This window comes from Arachis hypogaea, chromosome 13, assembly GCF_003086295.3.
Source record: "Arachis hypogaea cultivar Tifrunner chromosome 13, arahy.Tifrunner.gnm2.J5K5, whole genome shotgun sequence".
Classification (NCBI taxonomy): Eukaryota; Viridiplantae; Streptophyta; class Magnoliopsida; order Fabales; family Fabaceae; genus Arachis; species Arachis hypogaea.
The window spans coordinates 116,245,383-116,260,803 of NC_092048.1; the positions used below are offsets into that span (position 1 = coordinate 116,245,383).

The window sequence follows — 15,421 nt, forward strand, 5'->3', positions numbered from 1 at the left end:
ATCAGAGACTAAGTTTGCTAAATTAGAGGCATTTTGTCCAGAATTCTCTGTCTGTTGCTGAGTGGATGATGGAAAAGGCTTGCTGTTGCTAAACCTGTTTCTTCCACCATTATTAAAGCCTTATTGAGGCTTTTGATCCTTCCATGAGAAATTTGGATGATTTCTCCATGATGAGTTATAGGTGTTTCCATAAGGTTCACCCATGTAATTTACCTCTGCTATTGCAGGGTTCTCAGGATCATAAGCTTCTTCTTCAGGAGAAGCCTCTTGAGTGCTATTGGATGTAGCTTGCATTCCATTCAAACTCTGAGAAATCATATTGACTTGCTGAGTCAATATTTTGTTCTGAGCCAATATGGCATTCAGAGTATCAATTTCAAGAACTCCCTTCTTCATAGGCGTCCCATTATTCACAGGATTCCTTTCAGAAGTGTACATGAACTGGTTATTTGCAACCATGTCAATGAGTTCTTGAGCTTCTGCAGGTGTTTTCTTTAGGTGAATAGAGCCACATGCAGAGGTATCCAATGACATCTTAGATAACTCAGACAGACCATCATAGAATATATCCAGGATGGTCCATTCTGAAAGCATGTCAGAGGGACACTTTTTGGTTAACTGTTTGTATCTTTCCCAAGCTTCATAGAGGGATTCACCTTCTTTCTGTTTGAAGGTCTGAACATCCACTCTAAGCTTGCTCAGCTTTTGAGGAGGAAAGAACTTGGCTAAGAAAGCCGTAACCAGCTTATCCCAAGAGTTCAAGCTGTCTTTAGGTTGAGAGTCCAACCATATTCTAGCTCTGTCTCTTACAGCAAAAGGGAAAAGCATGAGCCTGTAGAGTTCAGGATCTACTCCATTAGTCTTAACAGTATCACATATCTGCAAGAATTCAGTTAAGAACTGAAAAGGATCTTCAGATGGAAGTCCATGAAACTTGCAGTTCTGCTGCATCAGAGAAACTAATTGAGGTTTCAGCTCAAAGTTGTTTGCTCCAATGGCAGGAATGGAGATGCTTCTTCCATGTAAATTGGAATTTGGTGCAGTAAAGTCACCAAGCATTCTCCTTGCATTGTTGTTGGGTTCGGCTGCCATCTCCTTTACTTGTTCGAAATTTTCAATCAAGTTGTCTCTGGATTGTTGTAATTTGGCTTCCCTTAGTTTCCTCTTCAGAGTCCTTTCAGGTTCTGGATCAGCTTCAACAAGAATGCCTTTTTCTCTGTCCCTGCTCATAAGAAAGAGAAGAGAAAAAGAAAAGAAGAGGAATCCTCTATGTCACAGTAAAGAGGTTCCTTATTATTAGTAGAATAAAAGAAGAAGAAAATCTGAACTCAGAGAGAGAGAGAGGGTTCGGATTTTTGGTGATGTGAGGAAGAGATGTTAGTAGATGAATAAATAAATAGAAGGAGATGAGGGAGAAGGATTTTCAAAAATAATTTTTGAAAAAGAGTTAGTGATTTTCGAAAATAGTTTTGAAAAAGGTTAGTAGTTTTTCGAAAATTCAATTAAAAAATTATTAGTTAATTAAAAAGAGATTTTTCAAAAAGGGGAGAGATATTTTCGAAAATTAGAGAGAGAGAGTTAGTTAGGTGGTTTTGAAAAAGGTAAGAGACAAAAAAAAGTTAGTTAGTTAGGTGAAACAAATTTTGAAAATCAATTTTGAAAAGATAAGAAGTTAGGAAGTTAGAAAAGATATTTTGAAAATCAAATTTTTGAAAAAGATAAGATAAGAAGATATTTTTGAAAAGATATGATTGAAATTAGTTTTTGAAAAAGATTTGATTTTTAAAATCACAATTAATGACTTGATTCACAAGAAATCACAAGATATGATTCTAGAACTTAAAGTTTGAATCTTTCTTAACAAGTAAGTAACAAACTTGAAATTTTTGAATCAAAACATTAATTGATTATGTTATTTTCGAAAATTTGATATAAAAATAAGAAAAATATTTTTGAAAAATATTTTTTGGAATTTTCGAAAATAACTAAGAAATTTGAAAAAGATTTGATTTTTGAAAAAGATTTTGAAAAAGATGAGATTTTTAAATTGAAAATTTGATTTGACTCAAAAACAACTAGATTTTTAAAATTTTTTGAAAAAGTCAAATCTAATTTTTGAAATTTTAAGAGAGAAAAAGAGAAAGATATTTTTTTGATTTTTGAATTTTTAATGATGAGAGAGAAAAATTAAAACATCATTTTCTTATTTTTCTCTTTTATTTTTGAATCAAAACAAGGAATGCATGCAAGAATGCTATGAATGTCAAGATGAACACCAAGAACACTATGAATGTCAAGATGAACATCAAGAACATATTTTTGAAAAATTTTTAATGCAAGGGAAAACATGCAAGACACCAAACTTAGAATTCTTTAATGCTTAGACACTAAGAATTCAAGAATGCATATGAAAAACAAGAAAAGAACACAAAACATGCAAATGCAAAGATCTAACAAGAAGACTTACCAAGAACAACTTGAAGATCATGAAGAACACTATGAATGCATGAGAATTTTCGAAAAATGCAAGATGCACATGCAATTGACACCAAACTTATAACATGACTCAAGAAACAGAAAAATATTTTTGATTTTTATGATTTTCTAATTTTTTTGGATTTTTCGAAAATTAATTGAAAAAAAAGGAAAATAAGGATTCCAAAATTTTTAATATGAATTCCAGGAATCTTGCATTCTTAGTCTAAAGCTTCAGTCCAAGAATTAGACATGGCTCACTAGCCAGCCAAGCTTTCAATGAAAGCTCCGGTCCAAAACACTAGACATGGCCAATGGCCAGCCAAGCTTCAGCAAACATAGATACCTCTCATGTATACAACAGCTGATATTTCATCTAACTTCATATACTTATAAGTGGAAGCCTCAGTCCAAAAGAATTAGACATGGCTTTACAGCCAGCCAGGCTTCACATGCTTCATGAAACACTAGAATTCATTCTTAAAAATTTTGAATCTAAAATTTTTTTTGAAAACAAAAGAAAAATTTTTGAAAGATTTTTGAAAAATTTTTGAAAACAAAACAAAAAGAAAATTACCTAATCTGAGCAACAAGATGAACCGTCAGTTGTCCAAACTCGAACAATCCCCGGCAACGGCACCAAAAACTTGGTGCGCAGAAATTGTGATTACACTTTAATTATGTAAAATTCATTGCTCTTTCTTTCTCTGGTAATGGCGCCAAAAACATGATGCCAATACCATGGTTCACAACTTCGCATAACTAACCAGCAAGTGCACTGGGTCGTCCAAGTAATACCTTACGTGAGTAAGGGTCGAATCCCACGGAGATTGTTGGTATGAAGCAAGCTATGGTCACCTTGCAAATCTCAGTCAGGTAGGGTTAAATGTGATTGGATTAGATAATTAAAAGATAAATAATAAAGGATAGAAATACTTATGTAAATCATTGGTGAGAATTTCAGATAAGCGAATAGAGATGCTTTCGTTCCTCTGAACCTCTGCTTTCCCGCTATCTTCATCCAATCAGTCTTACTCCTTTCCATGGCTGGCTTTATGTGATACATCACCATTGTCAATGGCTACCTTCGGTCTTCTCTCGGGAAAATGATCCAAATGCCCTGTCATAGCACGGCTAATCGTCTGGAGGCATCACCCTTGTCAATGGTTTCATCCTATCCTCTCAGTGAAAATGGTCAACGCACCCTGTCACGGCACGGCTATTCATCTGTCGGTTCTCGATCCTGCTGGAATAGGATTTACTATCCTTTTGCGTCTGTCACTATGCCCGGCAATCGCGAGTTTGAAGCTCGTCACAGTCATTCAATCATTGAATCCTACTCGGAATACCACAGACAAGGTTTAGACCTTCCGGATTCTCTTGAATGCCACCATCATTCTAGCTTACACCACGAAGATTCCGATTAAGAGATCTAAGAGATACTCATTCAATCTAATGTAGAATGGAAGTGGTTGTCAGGCACGCGTTCATAGGGAATGATGATGATTGTCACGTTCATCACATTCATATTGAAGTGCGAATGAATATCTTGGAAGCAAAATAAGATGAATTGAATAGAAAACAGTAGTACTTTGCATTAATCTTTGAGGAACAGCAGAGCTCCACACCTTAATCTATGGAGTGTAGAAACTCTACCATTGAAAATACATAAGTGAGAGGTCCAGGCATGGCCGAATGGCCAGCCCCCAAAACGTGATCACAGGATCAAAATACAATCCAGGATGTCTAATACAATAGTAAAAGGTCCTATTTATAATAAACTAGTCACTAGGGTTTACAGAAATAAGTAATTGATGCATAAATCCACTTCCGGGGCCCACTTGGTGTGTGCTTGGGCTGAGCTTGAGTGTTGCACGTGTAGAGGTCCTTCTTGGAGTTGAACGCCAGCATTTGTGCCAGTTTGGGCGTTCAACTCTGGTTTTGGATCCTTTTCTGGCGCTGGACGCCAGAATTGGGTAGAGAGCTGGCGTTGAACGCCAGTTTGCATCATCTATTCTTGGCCAAAGTATGGACTATTATATATTGCTGGAAATCCCTGGATGTCTACTTTCCAACGCAATTAGAAGCGCGCCATTTTGAGTTCTGTAGCTCCAGATAATCCACTTTGAGTGCAGGGAGGTCAGAATCCAACAGCATCAGCAGTCCTTCTTCAACCTCTGAATCTGATTTTTGCTCAAGTCCCTCAATTTCAGCCAGAAAATACCTGAAATCATAGAAAAATACAAAAACTCATAGTAAAGTTCAGAAATGTGAATTTAACATAAAAACTAATGAAAACATCCCTAAAAGTAACTAGATCCTACTAAAAACATACTAAAAACAATGCCAAAAAGCGTATAAATTATCCGCTCATCAGGTAGCCTTTAAAGTTTTAATGTTCCTCCTTGATGAAATGTTGTCAACTTATATGATGTAATGCTATATATAAAAGGTTTATGGATTTAAATCTGTTATGTTCAATTTCCTAGCTTACTTCCTTTTTATATTTTTCAATTTAAACTATGCTATCTTATGCTAAAAAGGGTAAACTATACTAATTAATCCACTAATAAGTCAGAATTGCCAACTAAACTAAATAACTAAAATAAACTAAATAGCTAAAATATGAAATAAAAATGCAAAATGCAAAATTAGAGTAAAAATACACAAAAGTAGCAATGTATAAGTACTCAGAAAATAACAGTAAAAAGAAAAATACAGAAAAAATTTCCAAAATAAAAGAAAAAAGAGATGTAGTGGTTCACCAAAATAAAACGTCAGAGATGGCGACCTCCCCACACTTAAAATGAAGCATCGTCCCTGATGCTCAGTCAAGCCGGGTGTGAAGGGGTGTCATCACTGGTAGGGAGGGTAGCTGGAGGCTCTGTGGTGGTGGTGGGCTGAGGGTCTGGCTGCTGTAGAGGCGGTGCTGACTGGATCGGGATCTCTGGATCTGCAGCCTCGATCTGATGTGTAACCTCCTGATGTGGTGCAGCCTGCTCTGTGTCTGCCTGCTGATGGGTCTCCTCCTGGAAAGGAGTCTCCTCCTCGTGCTCATCCTCCTCCTCTGATGGCTCTGATGGTGTGTCGGGCTCGGAAGGGATGTCACCACCCTGTCGGATCATCAGCTTCAGATGCGAATAGCGTCGCTGGCTGCGACACTCCAATCTCTCATATCGGCACCGGTTACGGTGCTCCATCTGATCAAGCTGTCGGAATAGGCAGTGCACGAGGTGGTATACGGGCTCAGAGGCAGGTGGAGGTGCAGTGGTGGCAGCAGGGGCAGTAGGGGTAGCCGTGGATGAAGAGGGTCCAGCTGACGGTGGGGCTGTCTCATCAGTAGCAGTGAAGGGTGGTGGTCTGTAACCCAAAGCTAGGAAGTTTCGGCTGTGAGGAATGATCTTCCTGCAGTCTGCCGCTGGTGGTCTCTCATCAGCATCCTCCCATGGCACGTCAGCTCAACGGCCTAGCTGTGTAACCAAATACGGAAAAGGGAGGGTGCCTCGGACGTGGACCCTGGCCATATAATGCCGGATAAAGCGTGGCAGATAAAGGTCCTTACCCTCCATCACACACCATAGGAGGGTGATCATAGCAGCCGGGATCTCTGTCTCATGAGTACTCGGCATCACATAGTTGCTCAAGATCTAATGCCATAACCGAGCCTCATCATTTAAGTATGCCCTCTTGATCCCTCTAGGCATGGTGGTGTCCTGACCCATCTCCCAAGAAACCGTCGGGTCGAGAGCTATCCGTGCCTTCACAGCATCCCAATCAAACCGCATCAGGCGCATGTCCTCCTCAGCCTTTTTATAGCCATCAGGCCGATCGGACTTGGCTGGGAGCCGGAGAATGTCCTCTATGGCCTCCTCAGTGACCAGAATTTGCTTTCCTCTCAGGTTTACTGCATCTAGAGTGGTGATGTAGTAGTTGCAGTAGAATTCCCTGACCCAAGATGCATTGACCTCTGTCAGTGCTCTCTCCAGAAAGAACCAGCCTCTTTGCTTGATTTGCTCAGTAGTCTACTGCTGGAGTGCTTCTGGAATCTTCAGAGTTCTCTCCAGGTATAAATTCTTGGAGTTTGCAAATGCCGGATACTTCAGCTCACAGTATCGGTTTGTAAATTTTATTGAATCATTTGCAAGGAGCAGCTGGTCAGCTTTTTCCTGCTGTGTAAAGTTCTTCTCCCGCCATGAGGAATCATGCATGAGGGCAATGATGGACTGGGAGGAATCTCCTCTCTTGCGCTTGCCAGTAGCCTTGCCTTTTCCTTTCCTCTGTGAGGCAGACATCCTGAAAAATGGAAAACCAGGATATGGACAAAAATAGGAAAGCAAATAGGCAATTAAACAAAGAAAACTCAAAGCGGCAAAGGAGAATGGGAAATAGGTAAATGAGTTAAGTAATGGTGTATTAAGGATTGTATAGTAGTTTAAAAGTTTGAAAGGAAAAATTTACAATCCAAAATGTATTAGAATCCAAGTTAAATAGAGAAATTGTCATAATGCCATGGTGAGAAAGTTAGAGGGAAATGAGAAAAAATCAGAAAAGAGATTTGGAAAAAGTTAGTATAGTTAGAATTTGAAAGAGGGGTTAGTAAATTAAAATTAGTGACGCAGTAAAATGTGGGTTAAAGTAAGTGGCATAAAGAAAATATTCCACGTAACAAGGATTCACAATTATGACTAGAAATAACTCATAACCGAACAAGGAAAACAGGGTGATGTTGATTCAAACAGATATAAAGAAAGCAAGAATTGGAATCAGAATATCACAAATGCAGTTTATAAACCAGGAAATCAAAGAGGATAAGAGAGTCTGCCATAGCATTCATGAAATGTTTTGGTTAAAGCAGAGGACAACAGAGTTCAGATTGCCAAACCAAAACATGAATGAAAATAATTCACAAAAAATTTGGGCAACATTCCGGCTAAAATTGGATTGTCCCGGAAAATAAACAACAAACAAGGCAGTTCATATGAATTAAAAAAACTTGCTGCAGTTACCTATAATTAATAGAAACATGAAAATTCAGAGTAACAAGCAGCAAATGCAGGAAATCACAGCATATGAACAAGGTCACAGGAACAGCAGAATTACAGTTTTGATAAAACAGAAACATGAACAGTGCAAGTAAATAGACCTAAATTCACTAACCACAGCCTAATCTACCTAACAACCTAAAATCCACTACAACATGCATATCTAGCTATCCTAAACATGAACATAAACGGGAAAAAAATAAGAAAAACTATGAACGGATAAAAGGGCTTGCGTGCTGCGGAACCTGGAAAGCATAAGAAGTAGAATGGGGCAGAAAAGTGGCTGGGTGGTGACGGCGGCAGCGTCCGGCGCGGTGGCGGGCACGGCGGCGCGGTGGCTGCTTGCGTGGCAGTTCGGTCAGGGGAAAAGGGAGGGGGTGATGGGGTTAGGGGTTCTAATGTGGGTGCGTGTGGGTGGTCGGATGGGGGGTGGATGGCGGCGGTGGGTGGTGGTGTGGAGGGGAGCAGCGGCGGAGATGGGGAGAAGAGAAGAAAAAAGAAGGAAGAAGGGAAAAAGGAGGGAGGGGGTAGGTGGCGGTGGCGTCTGGGTGGCCGGCGGGGTTCGGGTGGTGGCGCGGAGGTGTCGTGGTAGTGGTTGTGGCTTGGAGGAGGAGAGGGGGGAGGGAAGGGGGTTTAGGGGGTGTGGCGTGATAATAGAGTTCGTGTGATCTGAGGGGGTTTAAATTGGAATCCATGCGGCCGCGTGGTGTACGCGGTCGCGTGATGGGGGTGAAAACAGAGGTGACGCGATCGCGTGGGTCGCGCGATCGCATGGAGGGGGTAGAAGAGGGGATGACGCGATCGCATGGGTCGCGCGATCGCGTCGCTGGAATTTGTGCTAGACGCACGACTCCAGCGTCGTTTCAGCGCAACTCTTTGTCTCCTCCAAGGGTGTTGTGCAATCCATGCGACGCGATCGTGTCGCTCACGCGGTCGCGTGGGATTGGTTTTGTGTATGTGACGCGATCGCATGGGGCATGCAATCGCGTGGGCCAATTAGTGCAAAACGCACAAGGGCCGCACGATTCCAGCCTAACTTTCTGGACGTTGGATCTTGACGTCAATCTCCAGAGCACGCGGCCGCGTGGGTGACGCGGTCACGTGGATAATGTTTTTGCAATATGACGTGATCGCATGGGGCATGCGGTCGCGTCGTGCATCCCTTTTTTTATATATATGTAAGATAAATGCAGCATGCAATGATTGACATGAATGCTATGCATGATTCGAGGTTCAAGGAAGCAAAATGAGAAGGAAATAAAAATGAAAGCAATTAACAAGAAATAAATTGAAAAAGAAGCGACCATACCATGGTGGGTTGTCTCCCACCTAGCACTTTTAGTTAAGGTCCTTAAGTTGGACATTGGAGGAGCTTCTTGCTATGGCAGCTTATGTTTAAATTCGTCCAAAAATCTCCACCAGTGCTTGGAATGCCAATAGCCTCCGGGGTCCCATACTAGGCATGTAAAGCTTCTGAGCAGCTTCAGACAAATTTTCAGGCTCCCGGGGTGATGAATGTCAGAATAGATTCCAGAATCCCAAGCTTTGCTATTAAATCCGCCTCCGTCTTGATCTATATGTTTCCATCCGGGCGGTTTAAAAAGTAGAATCTCACCATGGTGACCAAACGTTCTCTTTGATCCATGCAATTGAGCATGATACCAATCCGTGTACTTCGAGGTGAAGCGTGGAACCTTATTGAACCTTGTGCACCAGCTCTGAGTACGAGCCATTTCCCTCTTACTCTTAAAGCCGCAAAGAGCTCTAAGCTGGCCATCTGTTTCAAGCGAACCATATTCAAGTGAATAAGTAAAGTTATAGGTTAAGGATTGTACCCACTTGAAGCTTGTATTAGGTGGTAATGGCCTTGGGGCAGGTGTTTCTGGTGGTTCTGTAAGTTCTACTCCCTTATGCCCTTCTGTGATTTCCTCCACTTCTTTGCAAGAATCTTCAAATGTATCTGTGTCCTGGTCAAAGTCTTTTATGTCTTCCTCATCACTTGACTCATAGATTGGAGGTTGAGAGAAATCTACCTCCTTATCGTCTTCGTATTCACTTGGGGAAGATTCTTCGATCTCAGAGAATTCACTTGCAGATGCAAATTCATTACTGAGAAAGCCAGACTTGTGACTATCATCATCAAGGGAATTTGTTTCTTGGGTTATTCCGTCTGATTCTTCAACAACAACTTGCCTTGGGGATTGTACAATATCCTCCTTAGCATCAACTGTAGCGTCCTTGATGGAGTTCTCCTCAGTTCTGGATTCCCATGGAGGTTCAGCATCTCCTAGATCTTCAACCAACTCTTCTTCTTGAACAATGACAGCTTCTTCTACTTGTTCCAGTACGAATTCATTCTCTGTCTTGTCCACTGGAGTTTCTGGTATCTCCTTCATGCTATGCTCTTTGTTAGACTATTCACATGGGGCTGTGGCTGATCCTTGTGTATTTGAGCACCTAGAAACTCATTGAATTACTGCTTGCTCCAGTTGTCGAATGGTTGTTTGAAGTTTATTTACTGTTTCCTTTAGGCGAACCTCTACTTCTCGGGTTGCCGGATTTGGACATGACACATAGAAAAGTGGCGGTGATTGGGAGTGATTGGATTGGTACTGGGGTAAAGAAGGATCATATGGTGGCGAATGGTGAAGAGAAGCTTGTGAGTGTGGTGGTTCGAGGTTATGTTGAAAGGATGGTCTATAGGCATGGGGTGGGGCTTGTTGGTAGTTCCAAGGTTGTCCACCATATCTTTCAGCTGGGTATGCATTGTAGAATGGTCTTTGTCCAGGATACCTCGGAGGGTGTTGCTGCCTAAAGGGTTGATTAGATCCTCTTGGCTCCATCCATCCTTGATTGGTCTGACCTTGATGTACATTCCTGCTGTAACTTCTATTTCCTTCAACAAAATTAGAACCAAACTCAAAGCGAGAGGGGTGAGAGTTCATGATAGCAAATAAAGATGAAAAGGAAAAACAAAAAATAAATAAACAAGCAAAAGAAAAAAAATATTTACAATAACCAATAATAAGGCACACGTTAGCAGTTCCCCAGCAACGGAGCCATTTTAACGTTGGGATTTTTGCCAGTAAAGAATTTCATAAAAAAACAGTTGCGTTGTAGATATAGTCTCTAAACCAACAAAAATCCCTTCATACAAACGTTTGGTTGTCACAAGTAACAAACCCCTTAAAAATTGTTAACCGAGTATTCAAACCTCGGGTCGTCTTCTCAAGAAACTGCGAGGAAGTATGTTCTTATTATTGGCTATAAAGGTTGTAATCGGGGTTTAGAAGGTGAGAAGCAAGTGATTTGAATGACAAGTAAAGTAAATGGTAATTAAAATAAATAAATACTGTAAAGCAACTTTTGGCAAGGTAAGAGAAATTAGAAGTCCAACTTAATTATCTCTCTCTCAACAATAATGAAAGTTGAATCTAAATTTCACTTAGTTAACCCTTACTAAAGCAAAGGAATGTCAAGGGACTAATTAGTTTGACCTTCGAATCCTAATTATTTCCTAAGAAAAAGTTGGGATTATTGAAGTTCATTTTAATTAGCAAGATAACGATTATCAATTATGCTGAGGTTGATAACTGTTGAGTTACTGATTTCTTAACCAGGACCAAAAGGGGAAAAAGTAAATTGCTGGAATAAAATATCTTCAGATCGGAAACAATGATAACATAAATTAAAAAGAGCAATCATAAACTGAAAATACCTCAAATATCATTAATTCAAATAATAATCTGTAACATGGAATAATTCATAAATTCAATTATAAAAGTAAATAATCAACTCAAGTGCTGGAATAATTAAAAGTGAAAGGGAAGCTAAAACAAAGAAACATTAAACCTGGATCGAGAGTCACTCTTACAAACTAAGAGAAGTCCTAAATCCTAAGAGAGAGAGGAGAGAATCTCTCTCAAGACTAAATCTAAATCATGGGAAGTAAAAATTGGCGAGCCTCCTTTGAATGGATGCATTCCCCCACTTTATAGCCTCTAGTCTGTGTGTTCTGTACCTGGATCTGGGCCAAAAGGGCTTCAGAAATCGCTGGGGGTGTATTCTGTAAATTCTAATACATGGCCTCTGTCACGCGTCCGCGTGGGTCACGCGGTCACGTCATCTGGAGTTTTCCTTGTGGCGCGGTTGCGTCGGTCACGTGTCCGCATCGAATGCGCTATGCTCAAGTCGCGCGGCCGCGTCAGTCATGCGGCCGCATCGCTGCTTCTTCGCTCCTGGCACGCGATCGCGTCGTCCATGCGATCGCGTGGATGCCAGCTTCTTCAAAACTCCGTTTCGCACTTTCCTTCCATTTTTGTACGTTTCCTTTTCCATCCTTTAAGTCATTCTGCCTTAGAAAATCTGAACCTACTCAACACACTAATCACGGCATCGAATGGAAATAAAGGTAATTAAAATAATTAATTTTAAAGCTTAGGAAACATATTTTTCACATACATCACATAATAAGGAAGGGAAAGTAAAACCATGCAGTTAATATGAATAAGTGGGTGAAGGATTGAATAAATCATTCAAACTAAGCACAAAATAACTCATGAAATATGGGTTTATCAATCATCAAAAGCACAAACAGAAATGGTGATAACATGCAAAAGCCCTAAAAGCATCAACCAACAGAAAAGGCGAAAAGGTTCATGCAAAAAGGCGAAAAAACTCCCAGAACACACATTACAACAGCAATCAGGCACAGCAAAAGCAGAAAGATCCAAACTTTCTCCAAGCAAAATAAAAACTTTCTCAAAATCAGACATGAAAAAGTGACACGAAAAAGAGAAAGGAAGAAAAATCAAACCTGGAGAAATAGGAGAAAACCTCAAAAGAAAGCTGAAGAGCAGAAGTGGTAGGCGAAAGAGCCACACCTCAAACGGAAAAATTTGCCAAAAGTAGGAAACGGAAGATGAAATCCAGAATTACCCCTCTTCCACAGAAAGCAGTAGCAAACAGACGTCGCAGGGAAGAAATATGAAAATCGCAAACTTCAGGAAACAAAAAGGGAGAAAGAAAAGGGAAGTTACAAGTAAAAACGGAGAAGAGAAACTGTTTCTGTGCGTAAAGTTCAAAATAAAAAGGGGAACGGGGCATTAAAGCTAATAAATGAGGGTATTAAACCCTTGCGCCTTTCCAAGAATAGAGCGCTAATGCAAAGCGCGCGCTTTTAGAGGAAAACGTTCCACATTCAAAAAGGTTCTACAAAGAAAGGAGTCGAAAAAATGCTCGAGTTCGGCTTCACTATAGAAAGTTAAAAGTCAAAGACTCGACCTCAAAACAGAAGACCGAGCTCAAGCAGGGGCACTGTTCACACCCTGGTTCGAGCTATCCGATCCGGGATGTTCTGTAATAAAGCGACCGACCTCTTCAGGTCAGGCTATCCGACCTCTTCTCAAAAGAGGTTGGATGAATCTACAGAAAAGTCCAGTAAAGGGCCCAAATAGAGGAACACGACCCAAAACCAAAGGCAGTCTAAGCCTATAGAGATAAGGGCGGTTCCCTTGAAGATAAGCTAACCTCAGCTCAAAGATAAAGATAAGATAAGATAACTAACTTATCTTATCTAAAAATAGTCACTCTACAACCATTATAAATACACTGGAGCACCCAAGTATAACTCATACTCTAATTCTACTAAAAACATGTTTAATACCCATGCTAACTTAAGCATCGGAGTCTCTTGTAGGTACCCCCACCCTCCGGTGATGAAGGATCAGCAGTACTGCCAGTCCAACAAGTCAGACACGACAGCTCCGGCCGCCATCCACCAGCCGGACACGTCATCTCCGACCAGTACAGAAGATCTCGTCCGAGATCGACCTACATTTTCAGGTAACCCTCAGAACAGTTTCATTGTTGATTTTGCACCCACCATGAGCAACTAATCTCTCTGCAAAGGGTTAGGAGCACTATTTATGTTTTTATGAATTATTACTCTAAATTTTATTTTATTTTAAAGTATTGCATTGCTCTGTTTTATAATTGAGTATTTCGTTCTTCATCTTTAAAGGATTAGTAGTGTCGATAGGCATACTAATCCTGTTTTAAATTTGTTTATTGCTTCGACAGAACTAACATCCAAATTATGCTTGAAAACTCTTTCACATGACTTTTTGAATCAACTAGATATAGTGGTTTTTAAAGTGTGCGACACTATACATGATTTGTCAATTACCCTAGTTTTGATACATGACATATAATTCGGATTAGGACAATTTTTGAAAATTGTGTTTTCTCATAAGATTCAATCGGACAGGACTAACTTGGATATGTGACATATAATCCGACCTAAGGACTACTTTTGAATCTTATGAGGAACTGAATCAGATTTTGCACTTAACCTCTTTGATTAATCGGTCGACCAAGACATTGTCGGTTGGTTAACTGAAGAGAAACCAAGGAGCCAAGATACTGGAAATCAGTTAATTAAGATTCGTCGTGAAAAGATCTTTGCTTGCTTTAGAATAGGAAAATGAAGTTTGGTTTTTCTAAAAACTTAAATATCTCTAAAACCCTTGACTTTCCTATTATGTATTCTCTTTCAATCAATTACATGTTCACTACCCACAAGTAATCCAACATCCAAGCGTTTTAAGTTTTTAGCAAGTTTCAAACATTCATCAATTCCAAGTTTTATTGATCTAATTAGTTATCTAACTCGATATTTGTGTGCTCAGTCCTTTAATCCTCGTGGGAACGATATCCACTCACCGTTGTATTACTTGAGCGATCTGTGTACCTGCTGGCATCCATGAGCCTCACTTTTCGCTCATCAAGCAGGGAGGAGAAAAAGACACAACCATGTATTTTGGTTCAGCTACCTTGTGTAATGTAGCCTAAATCCAGTGTCCACCACAACAGTAGTGGAATTTTCACTATCTTTTCAGATTTTACATTCAACAATACCCAAGGATTCAATCTAATCTTGTCAAGGAGAAATCAAACTTCGACCTGAGCTTGACTTGGCTAGATTTACTCCATAGACTCACAACACACTAAGTTCTCACCCAACTTAGCGAGGGACACATCTCAAATACAAGATACAAAACAAAAATATAATCAAAAGAGATATGACATAAATTTTGGCTTTTCTCTCTAAGTTACCTCTCTTTGCCTTTTCTCTCAATGGATTTTTCTTTATGCTTCACATATATGCCTTTTCATTGAAGTAAAACAACGAAAGATAAAACATAGAAACTGAATATTCAATGATAAACCATGAAGGAAATGATGTAGAATAGCTTATTCCTATTCAATGATAAACTGAATATTGTTTTTCTATTCAATTCAAGCTTATTCCTGTTCTAAGATATTCATTCGTACCCAAGAACATGATGAATGTGATGATTATGTGACGCTCATCACCATTCTCACCTATGAATGCGTGCCTGACAACCACTTCCGTTCTACATGAAGATGAGATAGAATGAGTATCTCTTAGATATCTAATACAGGGGACCGAGTCCGAGATATTAGAGTCTTCGTGGTATAAGTTAGAACCCATGGATGGCCATTCCCGAAATCCAGAAAGTCTAAACCTTGTCTGTGGTATTCCGAGTAGGATCTGGGTAGAGATGGCTGTGACGAGCTTCAAACTCACGAGTGCCGGGCGTAGTGACAGACGCAAAAGGATAGTAAATCCTATTCCAGTATGATCGAGAACCGACAGATGATTAGCCATGCAGTGACAGCGCATTGGACCATTTTCACAGAGAGGATGGGATGTAGCCATTGACAACGGTGATGCCCTACATACAGCTTGCCATAGAAGGGAGTAGGAATGATTGGATGAAGACAGCAGGAAAGCAGAGGTTCAGGAGGAACAAAAGCATCTCTATACGCTTATCTGAAATTCTCACCAAGGAATTACATAAGTATCTCTATCCTAGTTT

General features: G+C 40.1%; 1 non-coding gene across 1 annotated transcript; it reads left to right on the forward strand.

Moving 5' to 3' along the window:
- The first annotated feature begins 588 nt into the window (after window positions 1-588).
- LOC112739396 (small nucleolar RNA R71) lies at window positions 589-696 on the forward strand. Its single transcript, XR_003170334.1, has one exon. It is a non-coding gene; the product is annotated as a small nucleolar RNA R71 (small nucleolar RNA).
- The last annotated feature ends 14,725 nt before the right edge of the window (window positions 697-15,421 follow it).